Raw genomic sequence first — 15,426 nt, 5'->3', positions numbered from 1 at the left:
GAGAGAGAGAGAGAGAGAGAGAGAGAGAGAGAGATAGAGAGAGAGAGAGAGAAGAGAGAGAGAGAGAGAGAGATATGTAAAATACATTGCAAACAGTCACAGCCATAGATACAGTTGAAGTCGGAAGTTTACATACGCTTAGGAAGTCATTAAAACTAGTTTTTCAACCACTCCACATATTTCTTGTTAACAAAACTATAGTTTTGGCAAGTTGGTTAGGACATCTACTTTGTGCATGACACAAGTAATATTTCCAACAATTGTTTACAGACAGATTATTTCACTTATAATTGACTGTAACACAATTCCAGTGGGTCAGAAGTTAACATACACTAAATTGACTGTGCCTTTAAACAGCTTGGAAAATTCCAGAAAATTATGTCATGGCTTTAGAAGCTTCTGATAATTGACATCATTTGAGTCAATTGGAGTGTACCGGTTGATGTATTTCAAGGCCTACCTTCAACTCAGTGCCTCTTTGCTTGACATCATGGGAAATCTAAAAGAATCTGCCAAGGCATCAGAAAAAGTAATTGTAGGACTCCACAAGTCTGGTTCAATCCTTGGAGGCAATTACCAATGCCTGAAGGTACCACGTTCATCTGTACAAAACAATAGTACGCAAGTATAACACATGGGAAAACAATTTAAAGGCAATGCTACCAAATACTAATTGAGTGTATGTAAACTTCTGACCCACTTTGAATGTGATGAAAGAAATAAAAGCTGAAATAAATCATTCTCTCTACTATTATTCTGACATTTCACATTCTTACAATAAAGTGGTGATCCTAACTTACCTAAGACAGGGAATGTTAACTAGGATTAAATGTCAGGTATTGTGAAAAACGGAGTTTAAATGTATTTGGCTAAGGTGTATGTAAACTTCCGACTTCAACTGTATGTGCTTATCTAGGGTGACGATGCTATAATAATCATTCTTTCAAGTTAAGAGATGGTGAATGGTGAAAGATGAAAGAAATGGGAGTAGATAGTTCTTACTTCCTACATGACCCTATCTCAATGAGTCTTTCCGCAATTCCTTGCGTCCTATCGCCTTACCTCCTTCCCAAACAGATTGGAGAAGAAGGTCCAACGTCCCTCCACTCTGGCCTTCTCCAATGCGTTTTAAAAACATTTGACATTTTAGTAATTTAGCAAACACTCTTATCGAGAGCGACTTACAAGTTAGTGCATTAATCTCAAGGTATAGACAACCACATATCACAGTCATAGTAAGTCAAACTTTCCTCGCTATTAGCAAAGTCAGTGCTATTAAGAAAAGTGCAAGAAAGGCATGGGTGGGTTTTCTTTTTGTCCTTGTGGGGGGGGGATTATTTGAGATGGAGGCGAGGAGAAAGGTTGAGAGGAATCAAGAAAAGATGAAATGAGAATGGAGCTTGACTTTATTACGGCCTCGTAACCAATTATGCTTTGTAATGTTTCCACAGTTGTTTCCTATGAGTGAAAAGGGCTTCTGGACATCAGAACAGCAATCACTAACCTCGACTTGGATGAAGATTTCTAATTCAATGAGTCGGCGGCACAGGACATACTGCTCATTTCGGACCAGGCACTAATCCCAGACACTTGCTAGAGAAAGAGACGGCTATATGTGGCTCGTTTCAGGAAAGTAGGCATATGTCGCGCATCACTACTTCACAGGAGAGCCATTTGAACGTAAACGTTTAAAAAAAAAAATCTAAATGTGTTTTTTGGCAGAAATGCCTTCCGGAACATGTGAACTTCCATGTGCCTTAATAACAAACTTGTATGCCATCTGTAAATACGAATACAATTGTTAAATTGGGAGCCTAGTTGGTTTAACTACAGAAAAAGSCAGCAACCTTCCCGCTAGCCATGATTGGCTGAGATAATGAGTGGGCTGGACATGCCGAAAGATGAGTTCGGATTGGTCTGCCATGTAGCATGCCATGTACTCTGTCTATAACATGAGCTGGTCAGTATGTGTAGGTAATCCTTTCTAATGCAACTTTTTTGAAAGATATCACGTAGTAGAACTGCATAAGTGTTGCTCTCCACTTTCTGGAGGACCGAGTTTTAAAATCCGTGGAATTAGAGTATAATAGCTAAGGAGATGGAGAAAATTCTGGCGTTTGATTGCAAATATGCAGATGGAGTCGAAAAGAGAAAACACAGATGTCTGTTGTATAAAACACCTGTCTCCGGATTCCATCTTCAAACTAAGGGCAACCATGGCATCCATGACAGAGAGGGAGAAGCGTCCATCCATGTATAAGGGTAATAGTCTAGCTAGCTACATTTTCAGAAAGTATTTTAAATTTCAAGTTATAGCCTAATGTTAGCTAGCTAACATTGAACCTGTTTGGTTAGCTATCTGCAGATTCATGCAGGGTAGTAACGCTATGAGTTGGGACTATGGTTCATTGTTTAGCTAGCTAGCTACATGTCTAAACAAAATACTCCACTATGCAAGTAACTATTTCAATAGAATGTTTATGATGTCACTGCAACAACTGTCGATACATGTATCTTGTAAATTCACTCTGGCTAGCTGGTAAATTCGCTCTGGAAATCTACCGATTTCAGAGCACTCTCGTCTGAGTCCGGGATACAAACTAGTCACCTTTCGGCGAAATTCGCCATTTAGAATCCAAAATAGGTGATCCACGTGATTCGTGTAGATCCGATTAGAAATGTTTGTGGGGGGGGGGGGGTTGGATCACTACTGGCTGTAAGCGAATGAGTGATGCGTGTTTGGAGCAATACTGGCTGTATCCAAGGCTCAGCCAATCATTTACACAACAACAGAATGCAGCGCTGCACGTGACTAAAGAAAGAAGAGACAACCAATTTACTACAGCATCAGTGCGTGTTCTGGGAAGTAAAGGTAACGTTAGGTGAGAAGCCTGACCACGGAGACGGGGATGAGAAGTTTGGTGGGGATGGCATTTGGAAAGTTTGAGGTGAGGGAGAAAGTATGGTGGAACAAGTATTAGCATTTTTAAGTATCTTGCTAGCTGGATCGAATTCTCTGTTAGATAGCCAAAGAAATGTTGAGCAACATTAGCCAACTTATCTGATCAAATTATTTAGTTTATGGTGTGAAAATTAGCTTGCTAATAAAGTCAGAGAGCTAACGTTAGCTAGCTAACGTTACAACATCAGATGAGCTAACATTAGTAACCTAACCAATTCGCCATAGTATTAACTGGTGTACGGCTCAAGTTATAACGCGTTAGTTGCTTACGGACCCTGGCAATCTGTGTGAAATGTTAACGAACTAACCACTAGCTGTTAAATAATGTTTTCCCTCTACAGTATGTGGTTAATTTTTTAGAATGAGATAATTAGGTGAAAATGAGGCGTTGCTTGTTAAACAAGTGGATTCAGGGATGAAGTGTAGCTGGAGCTGGGCCTGGCTTAAGCTGGTGCCGCTAGACAGGTGAAAGGAACACCACACACTTTCCCTCTTTCTCACTTTTGCTGGCACATTGTAGAACAGATGTCCACAGGCAATGTCTATAGTGGCCACTATAATAGAGCAAAAATAGAATGCCTGTTTGTTTCATTCTATTTCTACTTTATGATGTTTTTTTCCCAAGTGCAATATTTATGTGTGCGGTCACAAGCGTTCTATTATAAAGGCTGTCATGGTCACAAGTGTTCTATTATAAAGSCTGTCATGGCTAACTGCTATATTAGTGTATTGTTTTTTTCTCAAGACTTGAGTGTCATTTGCAGTAAAGTCTAGACAACAAAGAACATTGGATTGCTTGCTTTCTTTTTATTTTACACACAGAGACTGATCATGTAGATCATATTCTTTGTTGTTTAATTAGTTAAAACCTGCATTACTCCCTAGCATGGAGTTCAGTGCAACAAAAAACAGTGTCACCTTTTTGGGCCCTCAGCAGTTTGCATCCCTGCTGAGTGCAGAATAACTGACAAATTTACGAACACTCAACGCCCGTTGAATATGGCCGGTGTCAGTAAACGTTGGCAAAAAAGCGTAATTAAATTGTTGCCAGCCGCACAGTTACAGTCACCAACGCTCTGGATAACATAAAWACAGCCTAACCAGCTCTGTTAGGGCAAGTAAAATGGTCAGTGAGCTGTTCTCTCATTTGTGTGTGGAAGTAGCTAGCAAGCCAGCCAACATTAGCCAGTTAGTTTGGGTGTTGACTGCTGTTGTTAACCTCTCTTGGGTATGGGGCAGTATTTTGACGTCTGGATGAAAAGCGTGCCCAAAGTAAACTACCTGTTACTCAGGCCCAGAAGCTAGGATATGCATATAATTGGTAGAGTTGGAAAGAAAACACTCTAACGTTTCTAAAACTGTTAAAATTATGTCTGTGAGTATAACAAAACTGATATGGCAGGAGAAACCCAGAGAACAAACCACCCCCCCCAAAAAAAAAATCAGCCTACCCCTATTTTCAATGGCTTTCACTTTTATTATAAATCCCAGATTGCAGTTCCTAGGGCTTCCACTAGATGTCAACAGTCTTTAGAAAGAGTTTCAGGCTGGTTTTTGGAAAAATGAGCCAGAAATTGTAGTTTTTCTAGGTGGCTCCCATTTTGGCTGTTGTGGATCCAAGCGCGTGGAAGAGAGCGTGTTCTTTGGTATTTTTCTTCGGTAAATACAATAACGATTCTCCGTCTTAAATTTGATCGTTTCTTTACGTATTAGGGTACCTAAGGTTTGATTATAAACGTTGTTTGACTTGTTTGGAAAAGTTTATTAGTAACGTTTGGGATTCATTTTGTATGCATTTTGATGGAAGGAAACTGGGTGGATTATTGACTGAAGCATGCCAGCTAAACTGAGTTTTTATGGATATAAAGAAGGACATTATCGAACAAAAGGACCATTTGTCATGTAACTGGGACCTTTTGGAGTGCCAACAGAAGAAGATCATCAAAGGTAAGGCATTTTTTATATCGCTATTTCTGACTCGTGTCGCACCTGCCTGGTCGAAATATGTTTTTCATGTGTTTGTATGCGGGGCGCTGTCCTCAGATAATCGCATGGTTTGCTTTCGCCRTAAAGCCTTTTTGAAATCTGACACAGCGGCTGGATTAACAAGAAGTTAAGCTTTATTTTGATGTATTACACCTGTGAAAGTTAAATATTTATAATACTGTCGTTTGAATTTCTTGCTCTGCAATTTCACCGGATGTTGGTGGGACGCTACCGCCCATAAGAAGTTTTAAGACAGAACGCTCGGATCAACCCTACTCCTCGGCCAGAGCGTCCAGTGTGCACTCTGAATGCTCTGATAGCAAAACACTCTGAATTTATGAACGGACAATCTGACAACGCTCTGAGTTTCCAAATGCCCAGAGCACACTCTGGCACTCCAGTCTAAATTTTACGAAAACACCCATTGTATAAACCAGCCTTTAGTCTTGAAATCTTTGGWTGTTAAATACATAACCTCACATGTGAATCCTTAAAAAGGTGGGTGGGGCTAAAGCTTAAGAGGATGTGAACGATGCTTAATGGGTGTAGACAAAGAAGAGCTCTCCAGTAGGCACCAAAACATTGAAGGGMCATTTTCTGCCGGWCGTTCACATATAGAGGCCGACGTGCGGGTACCCTGTTGAAACCATGGCAACGAGTAAATAATCCGCCTCTACCCTCTGTTCTATTGGCAAATGTATAGAACAAACTGGACGAGCTCCGTTCGAGACTATCCTATCAACAGGACCCGAAGAACTGTAATATCCTATGTTTTTCGGAAACTTGGCAGAACAAGGACGTATAATACACTAGCTGGTTTTTCTATGCATCGGACAGAACGGCAGCATCGGGTAAGCTCAAGGGGGGTGATGTGTGTCTCTTTGTTAAAACAACCGCTGGTGCGTGATCTCTAATATTAAGGAAGTCTCAAGGTTCTGCTTGCCTGAGTTAGAAAACCTCATGAAAACCGTTGATGAGAAACTACACTGAACAAAAATATAAACGCAACATGTAAAATGTTGATCCCATGTTTCATGAGCTGAAATAAAACATCCCAGAAATTTTCTACACGCACAAAAAGCGTATTTCTCTCAAAGTTTGTGCACTCATTTGTTTACATCCCTGTTAATGAGGATTTCTCCTTTGCCAAGATAATCCATTTACCTGGCAGGTGTGGCATATCAAGAAGCCAATTAAACAGCATGATCATTACACAGGTGCACCTTGTGCTGGGGACAATAAAAGACCACTCTAAAAGGCGCAGTTTTGTCACACARTGCAACAGATGTCGCAAGTTTTGAGGGAGCGTGCAATTGGCATGCTGACTGCAGGAATGTCCACCAGAGCTGTTGCAAGATAATTAAATATGAATTTCTCTACCATAATGTTGTTTTAGAGAATGTGTCCGTTCGTCCAACTGACCTCACAACCACAGACCACGTGTATGGCGTTGTGTGGGTGAGCGGTTTGCTGTGTCAACGTTGTGAACAGAGTGCCCCATAATGGCGTTGGGGTTATGGTATGGGCARGCATAAGCTACGGACAACGAACACAATTGCATTTTATTGATGGCAATTTGAATGCACAGAGATATCGTGACGAGATCCTGAGGCCCRTTTTCATGCCATTCATTTGCCACCATCACCTCATGTTTCAGTATGATAATGCATGGCCCGATGTCACCCATTCAGCCTGTTTGGGATGCTCTGGATCGACGTGTACGACAGCGTGTTCCAGTTCCCGCCAATATCCAGCAACTTCGCAGAGCCATTAAAAAAGGAGTGGGACATCATTCCACAGGCCACAATCAACAGCCACTCTATGCGAAGGAGGTGTCGCGCTGCATGAGGCAAATGGTGGTCACAACAGACACTGACCGGATTTCTGATCCATGCCCCTACCTTTAAAAAAATAAGGTATTTGTGACCAACAGATGCATATCTGTATTCCCAGTCATGTGAAACGCATAGATTAGTGCCTAATGAATTGATTTCAATTGACTGATTTCCTTATATGAACTGTAACTTGGTAAAATTGTTGAAATTGTTGCATGTTGCGTTTATATTTTTGTTCAGTATACTTACCAAGAGAGTTTTATCTATATTTTTCGTAGCTGTCTATTTACCACCACAAACCGATGCTGACACTAAGACCGCACTCAACTGTGCAACTAGAGGCRAAAAAACTCTAGATCATMTTTACTCCACACACAGAGACGCATACAAATCTCTCCCTCGCCCTCCATTTGGCAAATCTGACCATAACTCTATCCTCCTGTTTACAAGCAAAAACTCAAACAGGAAGTACCAGTGACGCGCTCAATGCGGAAGTGGTCCGATGAAGCGGATGCTAAGCTACAGGTCAGTTTCGCTAGCATTGAATATGGTCCGTTACAAATGGCAATCCAGCCGCGAGCTGCCTAGTGATACAAGCCTACCAGCTGAGCTAAATGCCTATCTATCTTCATTTCATGGCAAGCAACACTGAACCATGCGTGAGAGCACCAGCTGTTCCGGATGACTGTGTGTTCACGCTCTCCGTGGCCGATGTGAGTAAGTTCTTTAAACAGGTTAACATTCACAAGGCCGCAGGGCCAGACGGATTACCAGGACGCATACTCAGAGCATGCGTTGACCAGCTGGCAAGTGTTTTCACTGACATTTTCAACCTCTCCTTGACACAGTATGTTTTTAGCAGACCACCATAGTCCCTGTGCCCAAGAATACCAAGGTACCTGTCTGAATGACTACCGCCTTGTTGCACACACATCTGTAGCCATGAAGTGCTTGAAAGGCTGGTCATGGCTCACATTAACACTATCATCCTGGACCCACTCCAATTCGCCTACCGCCCCAACAGATTCACAGATGAGGCCATCTCTATTGCACTAAACACTCCACTTTCACCTAAGTGAGAATGCTGTTCATTGACTACAGCTCAGCGATCAACACCATAGTGCCCTCCAAGCTCATCACTAAGCCAAGGACACTGGTACTGAACACCTCCCTCTCTAACTGGATCCAGGACTTCCTGACGGGCCACCCCCAGATGGTGAGGATAGGCAACAACACATCCGCCATGCTGACCCTCAATACAGGGGCCCCTCGGGGGTGCATGCTTAGTCCCCTCCTGTACTCCCTGTTCACCCACGACTTCGTGGCCGCACACGACTCCAATACCATCATGATGTTTGCCGATGGCATGACGGTGGTAAGCCTGATCACCGACAACGATGAGACAGCCAATAGGGAGGAGGTCAGAGACCTGGCAGTGTTGTGCCAGGACAACAACCTCTCCCTCAACGTCAGCAAGACAAAAGAGCTGATCATGGACTACAGGAAATGAAGGCCGAGCACGCCCCCATTCACATTGACAGGGATATAGTGGAGCGGGTCGAAAGCTTCAAGTTCCTCGATGTACACATCACTAAGGATCCATCATGGTCCAAACACACTAACACAGTAATTAACAGGGCACGACAACGCCTCTTCCCCCTCARGAGGCTGAAAAGATTTGGCATGGGTCTTCAGATCCTCAAACCGTTCTACAGCTGCACCATTGAGAGCATCTTGACTGGCTAGATCACCGTTTGGTATGGCAACTATTTGGCATCTGACGCAAGGCGCTACAGAGGGTAGTGTGGACTGCCACCCAGTACCTCTATACCAGGCAATGTCAGAAAAAGGCCTTAAAATAGTAATAGACTCCAGCCACCATAGACTGCACCAAGTCTGGAACCAACAGGACCCTGAACAGCTTCTACCCCCAAGCCATAAGACTGCTAAATAGTTTGTTAAATAGTTAACCAAATACTGTAGCTTCCCGGACTGTCTGCATTGACCTGTTTTGCACTAACTTTTGTTGACTCATCACACACGCTGCTGCTACTGTTTATTATCTGTCACTTTATTCCTAGTTATATGTACATATCTATCTCAATTACTTCGTACCCCTTCACATCGACTCAGTACTGGTACCCCTGGCATATAGCCATATTATCGGTACTCATTGTGTATCTATTATTACTTGATTTACTTTTCTATTATTTCTCTATTTTCTCTTTATCTGTATTGTTGGGAAAGGCTCGTGAGTAAGCATTTCACTGTTAGTCTACACATGTTGTTTACGAAGCATGTGACAAATAAAAGGTGATTTGAAATGAGAGAAAGACCTACACACCAGAGCCCAGTCTCACAGGAAATGACATAAAACAGGGTTAAAGGTCAAAGGTGAAAAATTTACCTGGGATTCTTCCGGCTGCATGGGTGAAGAGATTGTCATTACAATGTATTACCAGTGACAGAGAGAAAGAGAGAGAGAAAGAGAGAGAGAGAACAGATGATTGAATGTACACTATACAGTATAACTCAGTTTAACATGCCCGTTTAACACACCCTAGTCAAACTCGTGAAAACAGATGGTGGTTCTCTCTCTCCCATCCTTTCTCCTTTTTCAAATTGAACCTTTATTTAACTAGGCAAGTCAGTTAAGAACAAATTCTTATTTACAATGATGGCCKAGGACCAGTGGGTTAACTGCCTCGGGCAGAACGACAGATTTTTACCTTGTCAGCTTGGGGATTCGATCTAGCAACCTTTCGGTTACTGGCCCAACACTCTAACCACTTGGCTACCTGCCGCTCCTTAGCAGTACAATAACATCTTAACAGACCCAGAAGAAACTCCTAATTGTCTTGCGCCATGCTTAGAGTACTAGCTGCCAAATGACTTGATGTAAGAAGACAGTGAAAGAGATACACTGGCCTGTTATTATGGATGGGTACTAACTATTATAACGATCAGAGCAGAAACACAACATGTCAATCTGTGTGAACGGGCATGACCCGAGAGAGTGTGTGTATGTGTGTGTATGTGTCATGTTGTACTGTACTAGAATTATGTATTGTGTTTTTGCCGTCACTGTATTGAGTGATGGGTGTTGTGGTGCTTTTGGCTTGCACTGTCCATGCTGAGGGGTGTGTGGCTGTTCCAAGGTGTGTAGTGGTGTAGCATGCAGTGAAAGAATTGAAGAGTATGTGGTATGCAGTGTCCATGCTGAAGGGTGTTGTGGTGCTTTTGGTGACTGTGCTAACCTGCTCTGATCTCGTCTGCAGTGCGGTCAATGAGCACGTAGAGGGACCACACCACGCAAGTTATGGCGATGACATGGAACGTCACAGAACAAATGATCTTCCTCCTCTCGCTAGACGTCATCTGGAGCTTCTCCCACTGAGAGAGAGAGAGGAGTGGATATAGCGGCTAGCCTGGAGAGAATACCATCTATTGCAAGTACATGTCTGGAAGTACATAAAGGTCTTTGGAAGGTAATCAATCTGGCATAACCTATCTAATAGTCTGGAAGCTTACCTCTGTAATCATCAATCTGTCATGAAAGGTAACAAATAACCTCATATCATCTAAATGCATACGGATGAGATACCAGTACTGAGCACGGTCATAACTCCTGTAACCCGTAACTGTCTAGGAGCGGTACCCTACAGACCTCTGTATTCATTAACTGTGCTGCACGCGTCATCTAACCTCTGGTAGTCCGTTTTAAACCCGTGAGCTGGCGGTGAGATCAACTCCTGTCAGTCACTGCTCCGTGGCATGCCGCATATACTTGGCTCGGCTATCAAGTAAACTGTCCCTGTGAGGCTGCATAACCTCTGTATCACTTACACCTCGTCAGAAGTAAGATTAAGTTTATCATTAACTGCTCTGGAAGTAAGCTAACTCCTATCAGTATTTTCATAATACGGACTGTTTCACAAAAACTATGTGGCAGACTAAGTCAAATGGGGGTGTAGTATGCATACTTTCGATGAAGGCACTGGGTGTAATCCCTCACTTATTTTTATTGCAACCTTTACTTTGAGTCAGGTTTAACCGTCAGTCTACAGAACAAGCTTTTTTTTAGCTTTTGTCAGCTTCGACGTGTGATAATCGAGATACCAAGCACCGCAACCTTCATCAGAGGCCTAGCCCCATCCTATTACACTGACACTAAGGACTGACGATGCCGTTCGATACGACTGTGAGTTCTGCCGGTAGCGCTACCTGAATCTGCTGTAGCGTAACTGACCCTGATGCTTAGTCTGATGTCTCCTCTCTGAAGGATCCTGTCACTGGAAGAGGAGATGATGGAGAGCTGCCGTTCGATAACACCGCTAGGTGCCATCTTGGGTACACGAAGGCAGGCCTGCGCTTGGGAGTCACCATGGCGTGCCCGCAGGGGCCGTCGACGATCAACGTCCTCAGATAGACAGCGTGCTTGGCTTCGAACTCTGCAAGGTACCATGAATGTATACATGCGGACAAGTGAGACAGACCTGACAGCAGGTGAGATCACGAAGGGATTAGTGCTGTGATGGGTGTGTAAGGTGTGTGTGTCGCGTGTGGTGATGTTGTGTGTGGTGTGTGTAAGTGTGATGCTGTTGTGTGTGTCTGTGATGTTCTGTTGTGTGTTTATTGTCAGTGTTTTCGACTAAGCCATCAGACGCTGTTGGTCTACAGCTTATATAGCGCGGTTGCACACTCATTCGTTTCAGTATGGATCATCTTTTTTCACTTATAATGCCGTAGCGCTAGCGTCATATACTATTTAGCCCTTCGGCACCAGTCAGAAAAAAACGTTCAGCGCAAGCCCGATCCTCCCACGTATAAGGCTAATTAACATGCATCTTCTAGGCAGATTCAATCTATTCATTGGACAGTGCCCGTGTCAGCCACAAAGTACAGTGATGACAGAGGAAACAACTGTGCTTATGACAAGTGCTGCTGTCTGTCGCCTATGCGCCTCCTCTGTACAACTGTGTGCTGTGGGTGGTGTTAGATGTAGGGCACACAATTCTTTACACACGGAAGGAGAAAGAACGATGACCTGACTGCAGGTGCGATGAGTCAATTAGTAGTTCAAGTGTTGGCACGTAGCCATAACAAATGGCGCCCGGATGAAGCGATGAGTGAAATCCGATCCAGGCCTATTGTTTATTCTGGACACAAGGCCTAATTTTAATTTTGCTTTTGCGTGGCTTTGATATGCGGACCATGAAAGTGGCTGGCACGTAGGCCTTACTGATGATTTGATTGACGAACAGCAAAGCTGCACTAGTCTATACATGGTGATGCAACTGCAACGAACATGAAGTCAATCTCATGTATCCTGCTCTGCCATTTCATAAATCATCATAAACGTATTTAATAACTAGTATGGTGCCATGTATGCATCAGTGCTGCCAGAACAGCTGATGTTGAACGTTATCTGACTGGGCAGTAGCTACAAGTCGCAACTCGGTAAGAGAGAACATACATTTACGCAGTACGAATTGGTAGGACTTTTGGCAGAATTACTCGTTCAGATAAATAATGAACAACATTCGATGAAGACGCGTGACTATCCTCCTCGCACTGCAGAAACAATAGGGAGGCTAATGTCCAAAATATGAATCAAAGAATACGGATGAATTGTTTTAAAGTGCTAGGACTGTTATGGTACTTGTTCAAAGATACTTCGATCTCTATGTCTGGACGATTTATTAAAGGTAGTTGACAATGCGACGTATTGACTGGTCTGGTGTGGACAAAGCCCTGTTTTAACACCTGCTGTCATTCTTTCAGCTCATACCTGATCATGGACAGATAGCTGAGAAAGATGCTCTTAAGCAAGCTACTGAGAAGACCTGGGCAGAGTCACCAGGACTCTTACAAGATTCTTAAGAAGAAATATTGGATCAGCTTGTCAAACAAGAGTTTTTTTTGAATAAAGGTAACAATACTGCAATTCACAAAACATGAGTCTAGCGGAAACAAACTCACTTATTGGAAATTCTTTTCACTGGATTGACCGATATGTCTGACTTCTCGGTCTCTAACACGTATACACTGACCCAGAACTTCATTCGTCATCATGTTTAGTTTATTTTCAGAGACCGACATTTTATTTTTCCATTTTGAAAAGTGCCCATGCACACAATTTGCGGTTGATATGTTAAAATCTTACATTTGTTAAAGTGGAGGTGAAATTGGCAATTTACTATATTTGTTCTGTTGTTAGATAAAATACTAGATTTAGAAAGCAAAATAAATTTTGGCAGGCATTCATATCTTGCAGTAAAATAGTTTTAATCTCAAAGAGAAGACCGGTTAAAGGTCCTCATGATCATATAGGGCTAGGACTAGACGGTACTGAGGGATCCAAAAACAAACAAACTAGATCTACATACACATATTTTCAGTCATTAAAAATTTGTAAAACACAACACACACAACAAAAATTGTTCCAATGGCGAGCGTAAACTCAATAAAGTATTGAATTTTCTTGTGTATCTTTGGATGGAATCAAGGCATTAGAATGTTCCAAGAGGCCACCAAATGGAGCTTGTCTCAGCCCGGGGATCCGGGCTTATTTTGGCTGGTACTCCGTGTGCTTGTGGAAACACTGAGGTGTGTGTGTGTGTGTGTGTGGTGGTGGGTGTGTGTGTGTGGGTGTGGTGTGGATCTTTTGTGTGTGTGTGTGTTGTGCTGGTGTGATGTGTGTGTGATGTGGGTGTGTGTGTGTGTGTGTGTGTGCACGCGCTCGCCATACACCTCATCATCGGGTTTCTAGTTATCGTCGCAGTCACAGAAATGACTGTGGACCTGATAGATTCAGAGGGTGCCCCGGCACTTGAAGACAGCTGACATCGAACAGAAGCTCTGTTTTAATTCTACTAATACTGATAGAGAGTCAGGCATGAAATGGGTTTAGAGGCTTTGAAGAAGATATTGTCCGTGGAGACTTATTGGAGGGTGGTTTTCGAGTGGTTTTGAGACATGGTCACTGCTTGTTTCGGAGCATGGAACGTACTTCATTGACTCTCCAGATTCGACATTTTAAATACAACAGGGCGGAAAATTGGGAATTTCCCTGTTAGATGTATTGAACAAAAAGCATCTTAATAAAAGGCCATTCTGTTTAATAGTCCTCAAGTCCCCGTTTGGGCGAACACAGCACAGTCTTGATACAGCTGACCTTGAGTGGGACACACCAAATCAGTCCCATTAAAATCCTATTTTCTGAACCCCTAACCTAACGGCTCGTACTCTATACCCGTAACACTTAATTGCCTTTCATGTTTCTACACCCTCTCGACACAGACCGGTCTGATGTTACAAATTAGAAACCGGGCGAAAGCTTGCAGATAGGCCTGTGCCAACCAGACGTTTTTTAATACCAGCATAAAGAGAAACCCTTTAAACTAAACCTTAACCTAAATTAACACCAAACCTTAGCTCTAATTAGTCCTAACTGCTAAAAACTGAACCCCTAAAAACCTAACACTTAGCCTTCCTAACCTAACCTAACGTAACCCAATACCTACACCTAAAACTACTAAAACTAACCCTAGTCTCTAACATTAATGTAATTGCTAACTACAACTACCTAATCGTTAATCCTAACGCTAGAGGATCATGAGGACCCGACACATGTCCCAGTTGTACAAGATGAATTCGCCCACACGAGAATAGGTTAAACACACAAACAACTACACCAACACACACACGAACACACCACACAACACAACACACACACACACACAGCACACAACACACACACAACACACACCACACACACCACCACACGGTTACATGAACTCTTATACAGCCGGTCAACCCTTGTCTACCTATACCGCGTATCACGCCCTCCCTTCTGCCACAAAGGATTGGATGGGCGAAGTGCCTTCCTCGTCCTGTTCTCCCATTCAGTCACTCTGCTCTCAGCTTCTCCCTTTCCTTCTTTTTATCATCAATCAAATACACAGAAAGCTGACAAATACCTATTGTGGCCATTGCCTTTCTTTCATGCTTGTTCTAAGGGATTTCCAAAGGCATGTTAACTCGTATTGAAAGGTATCAGGAGATAGCATTACAGATGATTCAGATGTGTATGTACCAAATATGTGATTGAATTTGGGAGGCGCCATTGACTTCATATGGGTTTCAATGGATCATAAAGAACCCTCCTGGGTGTTGGATTATGAGAGGTCTAACGATGTGGTTGAGGTGTAAGCTGGACAGCTGTAAATTGTTTACCGAGAGCAAACGGAGGCACATTGTGTAACTGAATGTCCACATTACACTGTACTGAGATTGAATGGCCATCAATATTTAGCATCAGTTTAAGCAGCCTTTGAAGAGGGATTTTTGGCCAGATCTGCAAAGGTCTCATTGATAGTCAACTTCGCCCAACATCACTGATTCCAAAACAGAACACATGGAGTCTTTGAGTGTGTGTTTATTGTGGGGTCTGACTTGACCTCTTTTGTTTCTCTCGACTGCTCTCTCTCTCTCCTCTCTCCCTCTCGCTCTCTTCTTCTCTTTCTCTTCTCTCTCGTCTCTCCTCTCTCTCTCCTCTCTCTCTCTCTCTCTCTCTCTCTGTCTCGTCTTTCTTCATCTCTCTCGTCTCTCCTTCCTCTCTTCTTCGATCGTCTCTCTCTC

The 15,426-nt window shown here is 42.9% G+C and overlaps 1 pseudogene; it reads right to left on the bottom strand.

The window, feature by feature from the left end:
- The window catches only part of LOC112069488 (uncharacterized), a 205,053-nt pseudogene that overhangs the window by 6,409 nt on the left and 183,218 nt on the right, over positions 1-15,426 (bottom strand).

This window comes from Salvelinus sp. IW2-2015, unplaced genomic scaffold (genome assembly GCF_002910315.2).
Source record: "Salvelinus sp. IW2-2015 unplaced genomic scaffold, ASM291031v2 Un_scaffold1026, whole genome shotgun sequence".
In the NCBI taxonomy this organism is placed as follows: domain Eukaryota; kingdom Metazoa; phylum Chordata; class Actinopteri; order Salmoniformes; family Salmonidae; genus Salvelinus; species Salvelinus sp. IW2-2015.
This window is presented reverse-complemented; position numbering and strand designations above follow the sequence as displayed.